At 42.1% G+C, this 17,262-nt stretch overlaps 1 protein-coding gene across 1 annotated transcript in view; it reads left to right on the forward strand.

Moving 5' to 3' along the window:
- Window positions 1-17,262, forward strand: part of LHFPL2 (LHFPL tetraspan subfamily member 2) — a 406,613-nt gene that overhangs the window by 210,022 nt on the left and 179,329 nt on the right. The window contains exon 4 of the mRNA XM_086960742.1: window positions 13,915-13,978. The gene's annotated coding sequence lies outside the window, so the exon portion shown is untranslated. The remainder of the gene's footprint in view (window positions 1-13,914; window positions 13,979-17,262) is intronic.

Raw genomic sequence — 17,262 nt, forward strand, 5'->3', positions numbered from 1 at the left:
CTTCTAGATCTATGACCTGTCCCGGTTTTTTGTTTTGAGAATCTGGTCACCCTACATTCAGTGCCCCGCAGCACAGTTACAAAACATGTAAAGTAGGTTGGCAGCGTGCATCTCATCACAGGAAAAGATCTAGCTTTACTTTGCGAATCAGCATCTTTTTGTGGTGTGGTTTCCATGCCTGGCTGGAGAAGCTGTGCGGCTCCAGGGTGTGGAATGCCGCCGTCCTTTGAAAGGACTGTGCTGCAGTATATAACTCGACACCTCATGTCTGCAGCTTGACACTTCGTAACATCGTCAAGGTAATGTGTTTTCAGGAATGTCCTGTCAAAGGACAAATGGTAGCTGCGTGTGCTCGTGCCCGTTGGTCCAACAGTCAGATATGCCATGAGTGGCGCGAGTTAATTCAACGTAGCCATGTGTGTAACATCTTTATACAGGTACCAGACTCCGAAGCTCTACGAGCAGAATGTGTCATTCATTAAACCATGCGTACGCCCGAGCTCTTGAATAGGGATAGCGTGAAATGTTTGGGAACCTCTGATGTCACGTGGGCAGTTAATGATACCACAGCAGATCTCAAAACTTCAGCTTACTTCATCACACAAAAGAACGTTCTAGAATGCTTACTATTGGTGATTTAGAGGTGCAGGACTGAGCAAAGCGAATTGTCTTTTTGTGCTCTACACTGGACGGCCCCTTTAACAAGAATTTTACGTGATTAATCTCCTAATATCCCCCAAAGTACAAATTAAGGCCTGGGTGAAATTTTTAATTCCGCTTGTGGAATTGGAGGAATTTTGATAATTCTGCATTATTCTTGTAACGTGGAATTACTTGATAAATTAAAATTCCGCCCTCCTCCGGCAGAATTTAAAAATCAAACCACTGCATAATTTTTAAGTTTCGTAACCACTGCATACCACTTGGCTGCCTTGCATAGTCTGGAGTGATGAAAAATGTTAATCACTGCAGACTATGTAAGGGCGCCAAATGGTTTTTGGCCACGCTATTTTCTTAGGAAAAATGTATCCTCACATCCATTTGTGGACACAAGGGTACATTTGCGTGTAGAAAATAGCAGCAAATGCCCACTCTGCCCCATTGTGGATTTCGACAGAATCTGATGGAATTTTAATGTAATTCCGTAGAATCAAACTCCGCATAATCCGCTCACCCCTTATCAAATTCGAGAAACAAGAGTAAATATTGAGGAGTAAGCAGTGGCCATGTTTCAATAGGAAATACTGAGTGTGGGTGCCTCTTTACAACACCCCCTCACGTTTTTCTGCCTGGTTGTCCTCTGCTTCCATTGCCTGGTTTATCAGGCAGTGAGGAGTACATTTAATCCTCTTAGTATGCATCCGATGCCACCTACCGCTTACTCTTGTGAGAGCCATTTCTCTGGGTAGTCGTATGGGTGGCTCAATGTTCTTCTCTGGTCCTTTCTCTGTGACTGGATCCTCTGTCTGCCATTCACTCTTCATGGATAGGGTAGTCCCCATCAGACTATCTCCATTAATATCCCCCTTTATGCGCTTTTAGCCCATCTCTCCTCTTGCCCTCTGGTGTGGAGTGGGTATGTTGTATATTTGTACTTCATTCAATATGGCTACTTGGTGTCAGTAGTCCTTTCTTAGTGTTCCTATCTTCCCAACCTAACCGGGTACTACATCCTTCCTCTGTCTTTCTAAGTACTTCTTCCCTTCCCTTTCCCTCTGTGTTCACCAGCACGTTATCTAACCCTCACTTCTGCACATTGCGAGTCTGTCTCTCCTCTGGGAGCCCTCCAGCCCCACATATGCCGTCTCCACAGTCCGGGCTGTGCTCCTCGGCATAAGTACTCTTGCGCCCTGGTACTTTATCCTCTTCCTTCTCTCACCCTCCTGCCTTGGTACAAGAACCAGTGCATGAATGTCATTGTGCCACCTTTCTCTAAGCTGCATTGCCGTGTAGGCAAGCGGGCAGAGTGGCAAGGGAAGCCACGCTGTGGTGAACAGACCTACTGGGAATATGGGGAGACACCGGCAGTGAAACCATTTTTTTTTTCTTTGACACGAAAGGCAAAATATTATTAAAAGGACTCTTGTGCTCGTGTATTTACAGTTCACTCTGAGGGATACCCATATTATGCCAAATAGGTTTTTAATCAATCTTGCAGTGAACGCCAAAGCACCCTGGGTAGCAGCTGTGATGCAGGGCTACCTCATCCCCCATGTTAGTCACTGAACCACAACTAAACTTGTGTTAAGTCTTACAAAGATACAGATACGTTTGACTATATTCTAGTTATTCCTCTGTCTACAGCAGTAGAGTGGGTGAAAAATGATGGATTGGAATGCTACCCAGAGTGATTGCCACTGGTTTGACTGTTTGCAAGCATTCACCCCCCCACCTTGTGGGTGTTTTTGGTTGCCAGTAATGTCTCAACCTGAGACTGGTGCAGCTTTCCAAGCCTACTACTGCAATATTTGTGAACTCCAAAAAGTAGTACATTTTCAAAGATGGGTGCAGCTTTACTACTTTTTTGGTAAACTAGTCACTACAAATGTTAAAGTATCTGCTTCTAAAAATTAACAAGTTAAAAGTTCTGAGTGAAATGAGAATGGCGAGAAAAAAAACGACAGACATAGCAGACCCGACTCACTGCCCCCAGACTCTACTACCAAACCAAAAATGCATTTAGCGAGTGTCATACCCTAAAGACGCTCCCGGAAGCTAAGCCCCTGCCTATCCCACCTGTGCCTGGTAGTTCTCCCTGGGAACTCATGAATAAGGCCTCGTAGATCACAACAGCCTGGAGTCCCTGCTTTGGGATCACGTATTGTAAATATATTTCTTCTGCACGCGCTCTTCTTCTCTGCTACGAGAAGCCTTGATGGTAGAACTGTCAAATCTATGCATGAAGGCGCGGCTCCATGTTTCCAATCTTAGCCTTTTACAAGTCATTATACCAAGCGACTAACAATCTTATGTACTAAGCCTGAGACGCAAATGTAGATGGGTGCGCCAGTAAAGCTGAGCCAAGGGTCCACGCACGAGCCAAGGCACAAAAAACATTTGGAATGTTTATCGTGCAACAAACGTAATGTAAAAGTATGATACTGTCTCTTCAAAATTAAGAAAAGTGTATTTCTTTAACATACAGAAGCATTTCACCTTAGTACATCAGAGTCCATCACTGCATAGACCGGCATCGATTAAAAGTGATTGAACATGAAACATTGACGGCTCGCCCCTAACGACAATGCCATTAGTGAACTAAGAGGCAAGTCAGTAGTCATTTAAACCCTAAACGTGGCAGAGACTCCTATTATAGATGCAGCAACATTAAAGCCTTCTAAATCAACATAAGAGGTGCTTATATAGCGCATGAACTGAACTAGAGTATTTAAAATTGGTCTCGTGATAATAAAGAACAAGGAGGCTCTGTGAAATGAAATGTTTAGTTAGGATCACACAATTTGAAAAAAGCAGAGAAGCCCTATTGATTCCAGGATACGCGGTTTGACATCTGAAGCTGATGTAAATCAGGAGAGAGTGAGAGCAATATAGATAACCATCCGAGGTCACTGTTTTTTTATTTTAGGACCCATGACAAGAAAAACTGACAGAGACCTACCAAACCTACTCAGGGCCTCAGACCCAACTACCAAGCCAAGGATGCATTAATTTGGGGCGATGTCACAAACCAAACCAACTCTTCCCCCATCACCCCCAGGCTCATCACTGGTTTACTTCCCACTTCAGTTCCAGTGTTTAATACATCATTGCCTTACCGTGCCAATTTATACTGCTTTAGCCATAGTTTATCTAAAAATCATATACAAAACTGAGACTTGTGCTCCTGGAATGCTCATTTCCAGGTATGGTGTTTGTAGTGTGTGGTTGTTGTTGTGATGACGCGCGTGTGCTCATGCGCGTCATTCATAACAACAAATATTGAGTTGTTATTTGAATGTGTTTTGTCGCGTGCATGCGTGCGTGTGGTGTATATGTAAGTTGACACCGCGAGCTGGTATGTTGCTTCTTGAATGTTGATGTATGCATGTGAGTCTGTGTCGCGTGTGAGAGTCGCGTGTTGTGTATTGATGTTCAAATGGAGATGCGTTGTATATGTAGAGTTGCCGGGCAGTTGACTGGCATTCAAGAACCTACCCTGAACCTGTAAGCTTCACGAATAAAGGCTCTCCTTCTTTTTCCAACTCCGTTTGCTTCTTGGAGTCATTTCATCTTTTATTACACTGGCGACGAACGGGAACACGCATTTACGCGTGCAACGAACATATTTTTCAAGGATTTCATTTTTTTACACTAAATCGTTTTTCATTGGCTGCAACTTTTGGGAGATTTCGTACCAGCATTTCTCATTGGATGGTTTTCAGCGCTTCTGATTGGATCACAATATATGGATTACTAAGAGCTCGTTTCATTGGTTATAACCTGAACTCCTTCAAAAAAAAAGAGGGAAAAACGAATACTTTATTACTCACCTCATTTGGATCAGTAACAACTGGATTTTACAAGGAGAGAGGCATTTACAAGGTGATTTTGACAGTAAGTGACATCTGTGACTCGCACACACTGTTGTGAGTTACAAGTTATTATAAATATTATTCTTTTGAACTTTTAAATCTCTTGTTTAAATAACCATGACTGGAATTCAACCTCCTCCCTTATTTTTAGCTAGCAAGGGTGACCCTCCTATTGAATGGGACATTTGGGAACCTATGTTTTTAGCGTATGTTGAAGTTTTAGAGGAAGGTGAATGTGAAGCAGAAAGGAAACTAGCTTTATTGAAGCATTGTCTTGGCGGAATAGCTCTCAAAGAATTCAAAAGTCTTCCTCCATTGAGTGACACCTCTAATTTAGATGTATACCAAATTGCTACCAAACAACTAGCCATTAGGTATGGAAAAAAAATCAATATGGTTATGGAAAGATTCAAATTTTACTCAAGGAAACAACAAGCAGATGAATCTATAGACAACTATGTATCTGCATTGAGAGCATTGGCAGTAACTTGTGATTTTGAACACATTAACTATGACCAGGTTTTAAGAGATCAAATTCTCATGTGTACAAACAACAAGAAAATACAACAAAGGTTATGGACAACTTCAGACATGACTTTAAAGGCAGCAATTGAAATTGCGAAATCAATAGAGCACTCAGAAAAATTTGTAGATGAGATACGTTCACAGAATAGTACTAAATCTGATGTTTCAATTGTAAACAAGGAAAGTGAGAGATTTAAAGATTCAGGGAAATATGGGAAATACACTAATACAAGGAATGATAACCAGTATAAAAATGAATACAAGAATAGATGGCAAAAACCTGATCAGAGAATGAATACATGGCAAAGACCTGATCAGAGAGTGAATATGTGGCAGAAACCAGATACAAGAACTTATAATATGTACTGTTTCAGATGTGGAAGTAATCTTCATTTGGGAAATTCAAGATTGTGCCCAGCTTTAGACAAAGTGTGTTCAAAATGTGAAAAAAGGGGGCATTTTTCAAAAGTTTGCAGATCAGCACCAAGGAAAGTTAGTTTAGTGCAAGAACAAGAACAAGAGAATTCAAGTGATTGCGAATTTGATGTGAATACTATAATGTGTATAACTAAAGAACAAAAAGTAAAGAAATTTCCTTCATGTTTAATCACCATTAATGGAGTCACTACCAAAGTATTTGTTGACTCTTGCTCATGGTACACAGTTTTACCTAATATCTTGTTCAAATCTAATTGGCCTGATATCAAACTATTACCACCGGATGCCACACCAAGTGGATATACAGGACATAAATTGCAACTTATTGGATATTTTGTTGCTGAACTGAAATTTAAAAACTATTCTGCACATGGAAAGGTGTATATAACAGAATCTGGTGATTCATTATTGAGTTGGCCACATGCTGATCAGCTAGGTATGAAACTTGATCCCAGTGCTGATCCACCTGTTTATGCAATTGACTCTGGATTAAGTGAATCTGTACATAGTGGAACTGGAGAAGATCTGATCCTAAAAATTAAAGAAGCATTTCCCAATTTATTTTGTGATGTTCTAGGCAAATATAAGGGGTTTGAACATCGAATAAAAGTACATGCAAATGCTATACCTGTCCGCCATAGAGTGAGGAATGTACCTCTTTCTTACAGAGGAAAGTTGAAAGAAATTCTTGATGACATGTGCAAAAAGAACATCATAGAACCCATTGAATCGTCTCCATGGGTTTCTCCCATTGTAATTTCGATCAAATCTGGGGGAGATCTTCGTGTATGTATAGATTTGCGCAGTTTGAACAATGCAATTTGTGTAGACTCACATCCTTTGCCCAATCTACATGAAATGGTATCTACACTTAACAATGCAAAAATGTTTTCGTGCTTAGACCTAGCAAGCGCGTATCATCAAGTTGTTTTACATGAAGACTCAAAGGACTTAACTGCTTTTATAACTCCTGAAGGATTATATAGATTTTGCAGGATGCCCTTTGGATTAGCAAGTGCAGCTGCAGTTTTTCAGAGGCTGATGAAAGAGACACTGGAAGGTTTAACTGGGGCGATCGCATTCCAAGATGACATTTTAGTTTTTGGGAAGGACATAATTGAACATGACAACCATCTATTTAAAGTGTTGAATGCTTTGGCCAAGAAGGGGCTAACATTACGTGCATCCAAATGTAAATTTAGGAGAGATGAAGTAGAATATCTTGGACATCGTATTAGTGCTAACGGCATCAGACCTAAAAACTCACATTTAGAAAACATCAGCAAAGCCCCTATCCCTCAGAACAAGGAACAGTTAGTTGCATTTTTAGGTCTTGTTGAATTCTACTCAAAATTTATCCAGAACTATGCGAGCGTAATTGAACCTTTCAGGATGCTTTTAAAGAAAAATGCAAAATTTGAGTGGACAGAAACTATGACAGGAACTTTCAATGCTGTGAAGTCAATGATTACCAAAGCACCTTGTCTTAAACCATTTGTAATTGGCAAGAAATGTATAGTGACAGTAGATGCAAGCAATTGTGGGTTGGGTGCTGTGTTGATTCAAGAGGAATGGGGTAAAGAATGGATTGTTTCATATGCCTCAAGAACATTGAGAGAGACTGAACGTCATTATTCGGTGATTGAAAGAGAACTCCTGGCATGTGTTTGGGGTGCTGAACATTTCAGACCTTTCTTATGGGGAACGAAATTCACTATAAAAACTGATCACAAGCCCTTAGTACATATATTGTCACCGGGTGGAGGACGCACTCTTTCTTCAAGGTTAGCCAGATTATCATCAAGGTTGCAAAATTTCCAATATTCCTTAGAATATATTCCTGGAAAATCGAATGTTCATGCAGATTGCATGTCAAGGCTTCCATTACCATGCAGCGATACTGATGTGATTGATAAAGACGAATGTGAAGTAGCATGTGTTTATAATGACGTTAATTTGGTGTTTGGTGAAAGCTCAATAGTTGAAGAGGAAACATGGAATGAAGAAATGAACAAAGATTTAGAACTCACAAAGGTGAAGGAATATGTGTTGAATGGTTGGCCTGAAGGTAAAAATTTTACAGGTGGTTTAATGAGCTATCATATGATCAAGGATGAATTAGCCATAGAAAATGGGATACTGTTGAGGAATGATAAATTCATTCCACCTTTCGGTCTCAGGAAAAGGTTTTTGGATTTAGCTCATGTTGGGCATTTTGGGATATCGGTTACTAGGAGACGGTTGAAAAATAATTTCTGGTGGCCAGGTATAGATTATTTTGTTGAACAACAAGTGAAATTGTGTGATTTGTGTACTAACAGTGACAAAACGGCCAAAGCTTTGCCCAGTATACCACAACCTGTCAGTTTACCGACATCACCATGGAATAAGATTGGGATTGACATAATTGGTCCATTCAGTGTTTTACCACAACAACATTCATTTGGCATAGTACTCATAGACTATTTTTCGAAATGGCCAGAGATAAAAACAGTCAAAGAAGTGACTAGTGATACTATAATACAGTTTATGGATGAGATTTTCTGCAGGGAAGGTATTCCCCAAGAAGTCGTGACGGATAATGGTCCACAATTTGTTAGTAGACAAATGGAAAAGTATTTTAGTAGATGTGGCATTTTCCACAGAAGGACAGCAGTATTCCATCCTGAGGCCAATGGTCAAATAGAAAGATTCAATAGAGTTATCAAGGAAGCCATCCAACTAGCTGTCAAAGGTGGTTTGTGCTGGAACAAGGCTTTACAGTCCATGTTACTATCTTATAGAACTACCCCCAATGCTATTACCTTGCTGTCTCCTTTTGAAATGTTGAGAGGGCGTAAACCTAGCACTAATTTAGTTCCTTGGTGGTTAAAGAATAAGGATAGCAACCGTATTGATTTTGCTGAGGTGGATTTTGCGGAGATTCGCAGGAAAGTTAATGTTTATAAGGAGAAGATGAAGGAAGAATTATCAAGGGAAAGAACAAGGAGTTGTGTACCTGTACACGTTGGTGATTTAGTAAGGTTGAAAAAAGGCAGTTATGTGCATAAAGGGTTGGCAAAGTGGTCTGATCCTGTTAAAGTTGTTGAGGTGTTCAGGAATGCTGTGAGAGTAACTGATGGTAGCGTATGGCATTTCAGCAGAGTCTCAAGATATAATAGTAAGAAGGAATTTCACAGAAATGTTTCATCAAATACAGTTTTGGATGAGGATGATTCATTCAATGAATATCTGGATATTGATGTTAATGACTCAAAGTCATCTGAGTCTTCTACCGCTACCACTGACAGTGAATTACCCACTGCTACCACTGGAAGTGATTCACAAGAATTATTGAGAAGTTCAAGATGTCGGAGAATTCCTTCAAAATTCAACGATTTTGTTTTGTCTTAAAAAAAAAAAAAAAGGGAGGGAGGTGTGTAGTGTGTGGTTGTTGTTGTGATGACGCGCGTGTGCTCATGCGCGTCATTCATAACAACAAATATTGAGTTGTTATTTGAATGTGTTTTGTCGCGTGCATGCGTGCGTGTGGTGTATATGTAAGTTGACACCGCGAGCTGGTATGTTGTTTCTTGAATGTTGATGTATGCATGTGAGTCTGTGTCGCGTGTGAGAGTCGCGTGTTGTGTATTGATGTTCAAATGGAGATGCGTTGTATATGTAGAGTTGCCGGGCAGTTGACTGGCATTCAAGAACCTACCCTGAACCTGTAAGCTTCACGAATAAAGGCTCTCCTTCTTTTTCCAACTCCGTTTGCTTCTTGGAGTCATTTCATCTTTTATTACAGTGTTAGTCAAAGCTTGTCATCCGTATGGGATACGAGGGAAACCTTCAGAAGTCTGATGGGCAGTGGGCTGCTTTCAGAACCCGATGGGCTCCAAGATTCTCAGTACAACAAGCCCTGAAAATTACACTCCGGGAGCAGCACACCATTTTCTTGCAGGCACATAGATGTTTCAATACTACAGATAAATATTGCTTTAGTATACTTATACCATGCTATCAAGTATATTGGACTATTCTCAGTGCTTAATTTAACAGAGTGACACAGAGACCGAAGCTCTGCTCAGAAGCCAGCGGCCGGTGCAGTTAAATGTCAGCGTGCCGAATACCAAGGCTGGTAGTCTTAACTCTTCTACTAGACACTCCCTGTCCCTTTTTTGCGCTCTTGCAGGTTCCTGCTTTCTCACTTTCAACGATTTTGCCGTTTTTCACTTCCTCAGTCTTGGATTTGTGGGTATTTCCTTCTCTTGCACTTGGTGAATATCTGATGCAGGAAATAAGTGCTGGTCTCTAAAAATGAATGACGGTGACCCCACTGGCAACCACCAGCTCAAATTAAGCACTGACTATTCTTCATATATAGCTGCAAGTCTGATGTTTTCGCAGATATATATAGAATAGTGTGATTTGAGATAACATAAGCATATGAGAAAAGCTCTGCTGCCTCCTTCTAGGCTCTCCCATAGAGGGTCAAATATGCTTGCGCAGTGCAGTATGGATCTGGCTTCTAAATGCATTCCAGGGTTCCTGTTTGCTCTCCAGTTCAGCTAAGGTATCCGTACACGTGTGTAACAGTAAAAAGCTGTTGTGTACAATAAAATATTTAATAAATATGTTTATTTTGGAAGAGCAGGCAGAGGTGAAATACAATGGGTACATTTAAATAAATGTAAATATTCTGGGGTGTGACTTCTGAATCAGAACCACAAAATAATATTTTTAGAGACATGTGGGAAAGTGAGGCGTAACATGAGACCATGTTTTCCAAAAAGAAAGGTGTGTACTGGGAGCTACCATTGACAAGAAGGGCTGGTGCAAATCCAGTAACCGTGATCAAACAAGCAAAGCCAGTAGGTGTCGCCTAAGCGAGCTGTTGCCTTTGACACTGTTTTAGGCGTTTTGCACAGCCGCATGGCTGAAGGATTTTTTTTTTTTAAACCGTTGTAGTGCAGCCACCACTGGCAAACACTGGATGGGGGACGCAACAACAAGAAAACCCAGATGGGGGAAGGGGTGCAATCAACAACATGGGGCTGGGAAGGGGCAAGCAACACAACACGGAACTGTGGGAGGAAGAAGCAACATAACGCGGGCAAGCAATAGTGCAGGATGGGATGGAGCAAGCATTACCACGGCAAGCAAAACAATGCAGGTGAGAGGTACAAGCAACTAAAACAACAACAAAATGTATCTGACCATGCGCAAAGTAATTGGGGACGTGCTTTGTCAGTTACGATGTGGGGGTGGGGGGTGAGACTCCGATTTCTAACAATCGCTCTGGCATATAATAACACACTTTCTGCTGCAAGCAGAGCACATGAGGGGGCTAAAGGGGCAGTGGAAAGGGAGACTAGTGCGGATTGGTAGGAGACCTAAGTGAGAGAAAACACAATGTTTTGTAAAATAACCAACATTTTTTAAGACTATCAGAGCTGAGAGGGAGAGAGTGCGAGTGTGTTTTTATCTGTGTTTATGTAAACATTCCTGGCGAAATCCTACAAACACCTCACCTCACCATACCCTACTGAAAGCACCCGTACCAAACTATTTGCCAGAAAATGCATTTAATATAGGTGTATGGCACCCCAAACGCCCCCCTGAATCTACGTCCTTGAACGCAGTGTGGTGCTCATGTAACTGGCCCATTTCACACTATATTTAAAAAAATAGCTTGTAACGTAATCTGCTGCTCATGTATAGTGCTGTAATGCCCCTGGGTCAAATTTGTGCTATATTAAAATAAAACTGCAACATGAGGTTGGACAAGGGTGGAGGGGAATGGCCGGTAAGACCATGCACTCTTAGGGAGCACTGCAACTAAAAGAAAAGTAACACTGAAAGCCCAAGTAGTGGAAGGACACTAGACAGAGAAGCAGTATTTGGGCCATGCTCCACCTAAAAATAAGTGAAGCCGGCACATGCTGACCGAAGGGAGCAAGGAAAGAAGTGACAATAAAGCCAAACAGTGGGATGCAATGGGTGGGCTTGAAGTCCACTGTAAGTAGCCAAAGGTCTCACAAGTGACAACTCATGCGCTGTCTCAGTCGAGGCTTAAAAATGCATGATGCACACATCCGGCTGGAAACCAGGAATGGGTGGAACATTTACTCTGATTAGACAAAATGAGTATGGCCAATCCTACTGGTCAGCATTCCAACAGACTTTTCAAGAAAATCCCCAAAATATGAGTTTCTGGACATTCTGTCTTCAAACTTTTTGCCCCTTTACTGTTATGGGTGGAATACCGAGAACCAGCAGAATTTTGACGTTCCTTGTAACAGCATGGTGCTGTATGACTAGTCCACATAAGGTTCTTACTGATTCTGTATGTTAGCTGTTATTTAAGAGACACTAACATTGAAGACATTGCTCCATATTTAATGTTACCGGAACTGGGGATAACCAGAAGATGGAAGTTAATGTCCTTTCCACTAGTACTTAGAAATTTCACCTTATTTAAATGTTATTTTAATAAAGTTGTAAAGTTGTATGTTATTAAACATTAAGGAGCGAATTTCCAGTGAATGGAAAGTTAAGGGAAAAAAGTTCTTGCTGATTCTATTCTACTCCTAACGGTAAAGGAACTATTCTCTGCACTGAAGCTCATCCTACCACAGAAAGAGTGTAATGGTAAAATGAGCTTTTAAACTGAGTGCTACTGCAGTAAACAAGTGGAATGTATAAGCATGTGACATAAAACACGTCAGTCTTATACAGTGGCGGTTTCTACATAGGTGCGTTGACCCCCTGACTGCAGCAATTACTTACATGCAGTGCTTCTGTGCATCACAGCGCTTCTGTGCCTCAACGCGCTTTTGTGATTACAGCATGCCTCCACATGGAGCTGCCTCTCCCAGTAGACCGTAATAGGTGTGGCTTTATTGCTGACTGGCAGCTAGGGCTCTTTGACTAAACTGCACGTCAGGTTGGCCGGTATTCTGCTTATGCAAAAACAACTGATGGACAGAATGCAAAACAATGTCATAAATTCATCCCAGTACAGCGATCTGGGCCTAAACCGTCGTTTTTTTGCTCACCATGCCATTCCAGTTTGAACCCAGCCATATGCAAATCAGTCTTGACCCTGTGCCCAATGGGAACAGTCTATCCCAAACTGCCTGGCCATGTCACCCTGGACTGGAAACAAGCATCCTAGGACCGGTTTCAGGGTTTCGTCCCTCATCAGCCAGGATAGCTTGTCTCCAGTGGCAAGGAGAGCACAGGACCACGTCTGGGCAAACCTGTCCCACTCGGGTGACAAATGCAAAAACACAGTTGATGGACAGAATGCAGAACAATGTCATACATTCACCCCAGTGCAGAGATCTGGGCCTAAATCCATTGTTTTTTTGCTCATCATGCCATTCCAGTTTGAACCCAGCCATATGCAAATCAGTCTTGACCCTGTGCCCAATGGGAACAGTCCGGCCCGAACTGCCAGGCCAGGTCGTCCGTGGACTGGAAACAAGCATCCTAGGACTGGTTTTGGGGTTTCACCCCTAATCCGCCAGGATAGCTGGACTCAAGTGGCATTGTCCCTTGCTCACTTTGCCACTAGATTCTAGCTAGCCTGGCTGATGAAGGTTGTTATCCAGAAACGTGTCCCAGGATGCTTGTTTCCGGTTCAGCGATGACCTGGGTTGGCAGTTCGGGCTGGACTGTTCTGATGAGGCACAGGGTCAAGAATGATTTGCATATGGCTGGGTCTGAACTGAGGTGGGGAAGTGAGCTAAAGAATGATGATGGATTCAACCTAGATCTGTGACTGGAGGGCGAGTGACTGAAAAGTTTTAGCGCTCCGTCCATCATCTCCTTGTGTTTGTGGTATTCTGCTTATGACCGAACAGACAAGCACCGTTTATGGTTCCCTCCTAGACATAGCTATCAGCAAGCTTGACAAGCAACACAGCCCCATCGGTCTCCGATGGAGTGCTGTGGTCACCTGTCCCAGCGAATCCTCGCACTGCTCTGTTGCTGTTTACTATTATAAATAGCAAGAGAGCAGTGCTTTCATTGGCTGCGATGTATGGTGTTTTAGTTTCACTTTGCCCGACCAGCATGCGTGGCCTAGCTCTTCACTAAAGTTGAGGATTCCAAAGAGTCGGACCACGGGTGTAGAAGATTGACTGCTGAGGTAAGTTTATTATTTATCTGTATTTTTATTATAATCCGGCTTATCTTTTCTTGTTTTGCTTGTTTCTTGTAATGGCAAAGCGCTCGAATACTGTTCATAGAGTTAGAGCTTAAAAACTGCAATGTTGACATGGTAGCAACTTGCATGTTAACGTTATTTTATAAGTTTTTACTTGCTGCCAGCTTTGCTGCCAGAAAGTACCCTATGCATTACCATTTTCGAGAGTTACCAGCCACCACTGGACTTTTATTTTCTTACCTTTGACCTCAATTGTTCTTCTAGGTATGGCTGCTGCAGCATTTCTACAACCAACTGAACAAGAAGCCCTCTTTGATTGGTGAAACAAGTGAGTAACAAAATATGTTATGCTATCTTTCATTCATTGCAGCTATCTGAGTGCTTGGGAAAGACCTGCTTCAGCCACACGGACCCTCCAGATATAGCACATTTATTGTACTGTAGATAAAGGCCCTCATTTCACTGTAGATAAAGGGCCCTCATAGCAAATGCCATGGAGTATTATCCTTCAGATCCTCTTTTCTGCCTTGACAGAATATTTTATACTTCTGCCTAATGTAAACAAGGAATCATATATTTCATGTTTGACTGTTCTGTATCAGTAGTGAGCACCCTAGGATGGAGGTTTTCTGTAAGAGCATCCCTGGACATGAATGTGGTTACTCGCAGGAAAAGTATGGATTAAGGTGGTAGCACTCAGTAGGACTGCACTTATATTGCTCTTCTCTTGTGAGGATTCTTTGGCGCAAGCCAGGTCTTAAGTGCTTGACTGAAAAGCTACAACTGAGGAAAAGCTCTCCGGCTTTGCGTGAGTGAGTTGCAAAGGCTGCTTGCTCTATCATCCCATTTCTTCATTTTGGTTCTAGGCACCATGAACCGATTTTAATGCGCTGATTGCAAGTTTCTCTCTGGAGAGTGCCAGCGAAACATATTTTTATTTCTTGATGAACTGGGGAGAAGAAGGGCCTTATGCACTATGCTGAGTGATTGAAACGTAATGCGCTTTTTGATAGGGAGCCAATGGAAGGCCTCTGGTCCCCTAGAGGATGACTGGTGCCTGGGAATATCAAGAGTGAACCTGGCCAGTGCATTCTGTACCACTTGGAGTTTGTGCTGGGTGCTCATGTTGCGGTCTAGCTATAGAGAGTTACTATAAACCAGTCTAGACATAACTAGGGCTTTGGCAACTTGCTTACGTGCTGACTGAGGGATAAGCAGGACGATTTTCCAAAGCCGAATGTAGGTTGCCACTGTACCATTGGCCTGGCTATTCAGATCAATTTCCGTGTCTGAAAGGACTCTGAGATTTTTAGCCTTTTTCCCTGGGATGGGGCAAGTACCTAGTGTGTCTAACCACCAGCTGCTATTCCAGCTCGATGATCCTGTGCCAAAAAGTAGCAGCAGGTGAGCATTCCAAGTGCTACTTTAAGACACAGGATCCACCAGTGTTTTGGGCTGACATGTGTTCAAAATCTGAAAAGATGGTGCAATGGTATTTTACCTCTTTAGACCGTGGTAGAGGTTTGTGTGTCATAGGAACTTTAAAGGCACTATTAGCTGGAAAAGTGGCAACATTTGACATATTTAAAGGAAACTGTGTATCATAATGTACACCAAGTAAAATATAGCACAATTAAAACACAATAGGGCACAACAGCCATCACATTGCAATAATGATGCACAAAAAACAGAACCGATCACCACCACAACAAAATGCCATATAAGCAATGTGCAGAAACTTTGTTTTCACAAATTACCACCTCCAGAAACCTGCTTTCAAAATAGGTTGGTAAAAGGTATGCCTCAAGCTCTGCCATAACTTGCTCCTAAGGACATGTAATAGCACCAGTAAAAAATCTGGCCCAATATGGCCGCAAGCTTCTGCCAGGTCTTGCTCTTTTTCTTGTGTTTTAGGGGAATGACCAGCATTGGTGAGAAATCCCATTGAAAACCTGCACGGTAGACAATGGTTAAACATGTCTTTTATGTTTATGACCTGCAGTGGAAACTATTTGCGTCCGTACACCTAGAGTGGGGTTCTGCTTCAACGTTGAAGCTTACGCACATAAATGTACACACTGCTCCTTTTCGTCTCTTGACAAATGGCATGACCATCGCAAGTCATTTTCAAAAGTGGGTCGAGAAGAATATTAATCTTGATATAAAAAATGGGCATTTACAGGCTACTCTGTATGGCTGAACGTTAAATTTCTTCTGGCGGCCAACTTGTAGTGTAGTTCCTAGTTTCCCACTAGGCCCTGCGCATTGGAATAACATAAACAGTAGTATCGACGTGGAACTGCTTATATTCCAGGCCTCCACTGACTATGCTAAACTTAATTGGGTTGTGTTACCAACTAGCTCAGAGGTCACTGGAAACTTTCTTCTCTGCATAGGAAGTGATCAGCTTCCTTGGCACAGACAAGAAGGGATTCAGCTTTCCAACAACCGTGCAACATGACAACTTTGCTCCTCAGATCAAGAGTCGATCTCTAGGGTCGTGTGAAACAATAGACATAGATTTCACTCAGTCAGTCTAGTGCAGTTTACTTTCACAGTATGTAGAGAATAGAGAGACGGGCGTGTATCAATAAAGGTTAACATTTATTGAACAGTCTTTCTTCTCGTACAAGAGAAATGTATTGCCACAATTGCAATAATTGTTATTATAAAAAGTACGTACAGTAAGATAAGAATTGCGAAATAGAACTGTAAAAGCATTGATATGGTTTCTTAGCCATACAATGGTTTAAAAGTAATAAAACATATATACAGTCATATATACATTAGGCTAACATACTCAACTGGTGCTTCTAACTAAGCCTACCCCAGTGTGCCTGACCTAAGCCTAACACGTGAGAAGGGGGAGTAAGTAAGTAGCTTAAGTTAAGTTGGTTTTGCCAAGGTTTGTTTCAAGAATTCTCGTCTAAGGGTTTAGTCAACACCATACCTCTGAATAGAATGATGGAGGATTGGTATCTCCTTCAGGGGTCTCTCTCGATATCCCAGTCACCCGCGAGGGTAAACTGGAAGCGCCGGGACTGGATTTCTCTGCACGAGAAAGGCAGCGGCTTCTCTCAGCGCGTCGAGGAAGGAGGGGTGACAGCGTCTGCGGGCAGCTGGGCTGGATGTCTTCGCAGAGGACGGCTGCACGGCTCCTCAAGCGTACTGAACCATAGTTCGCGCTGTAGCGGCGATAATGGTAATCAGCAGCTTCACCACCACAGGATAGCAGGCTGCAGCGACAGAGTGCTAGTTTTTACCAACACGGGGTCATGCAGGCAGCTGGCATCAGCAACATGTTCGCTCATTGCTTAAGGCAACGTTGGTAATATTTATACCTGACAGGTGCCGGGTTTGACGCAAGTTTGCTGGACATAAGACGTCAATTAAAGATGTCACTAGGAAGTGATAGTTATCAGTTGCTCATTAGAGTTCCATTACTAATCAAAACATAGCAAGCGGGGATTTCCAGGTTTGCTAAGTTTTTATCTTGTTGAAGAACTCGGAGTGTTATCTAGGAATATCAGATAGTGACTGCTGCTCTGTCATTGCACTAATTGGTCGCAAAGGAAGTAGCAGAGAGTCATGCTGGAATGTGGCTCTGTGGCT

This window comes from Lissotriton vulgaris, chromosome 3_1, assembly GCF_964263255.1.
Source record: "Lissotriton vulgaris chromosome 3_1, aLisVul1.2, whole genome shotgun sequence".
In the NCBI taxonomy this organism is placed as follows: Eukaryota; Metazoa; Chordata; class Amphibia; order Caudata; family Salamandridae; genus Lissotriton; species Lissotriton vulgaris.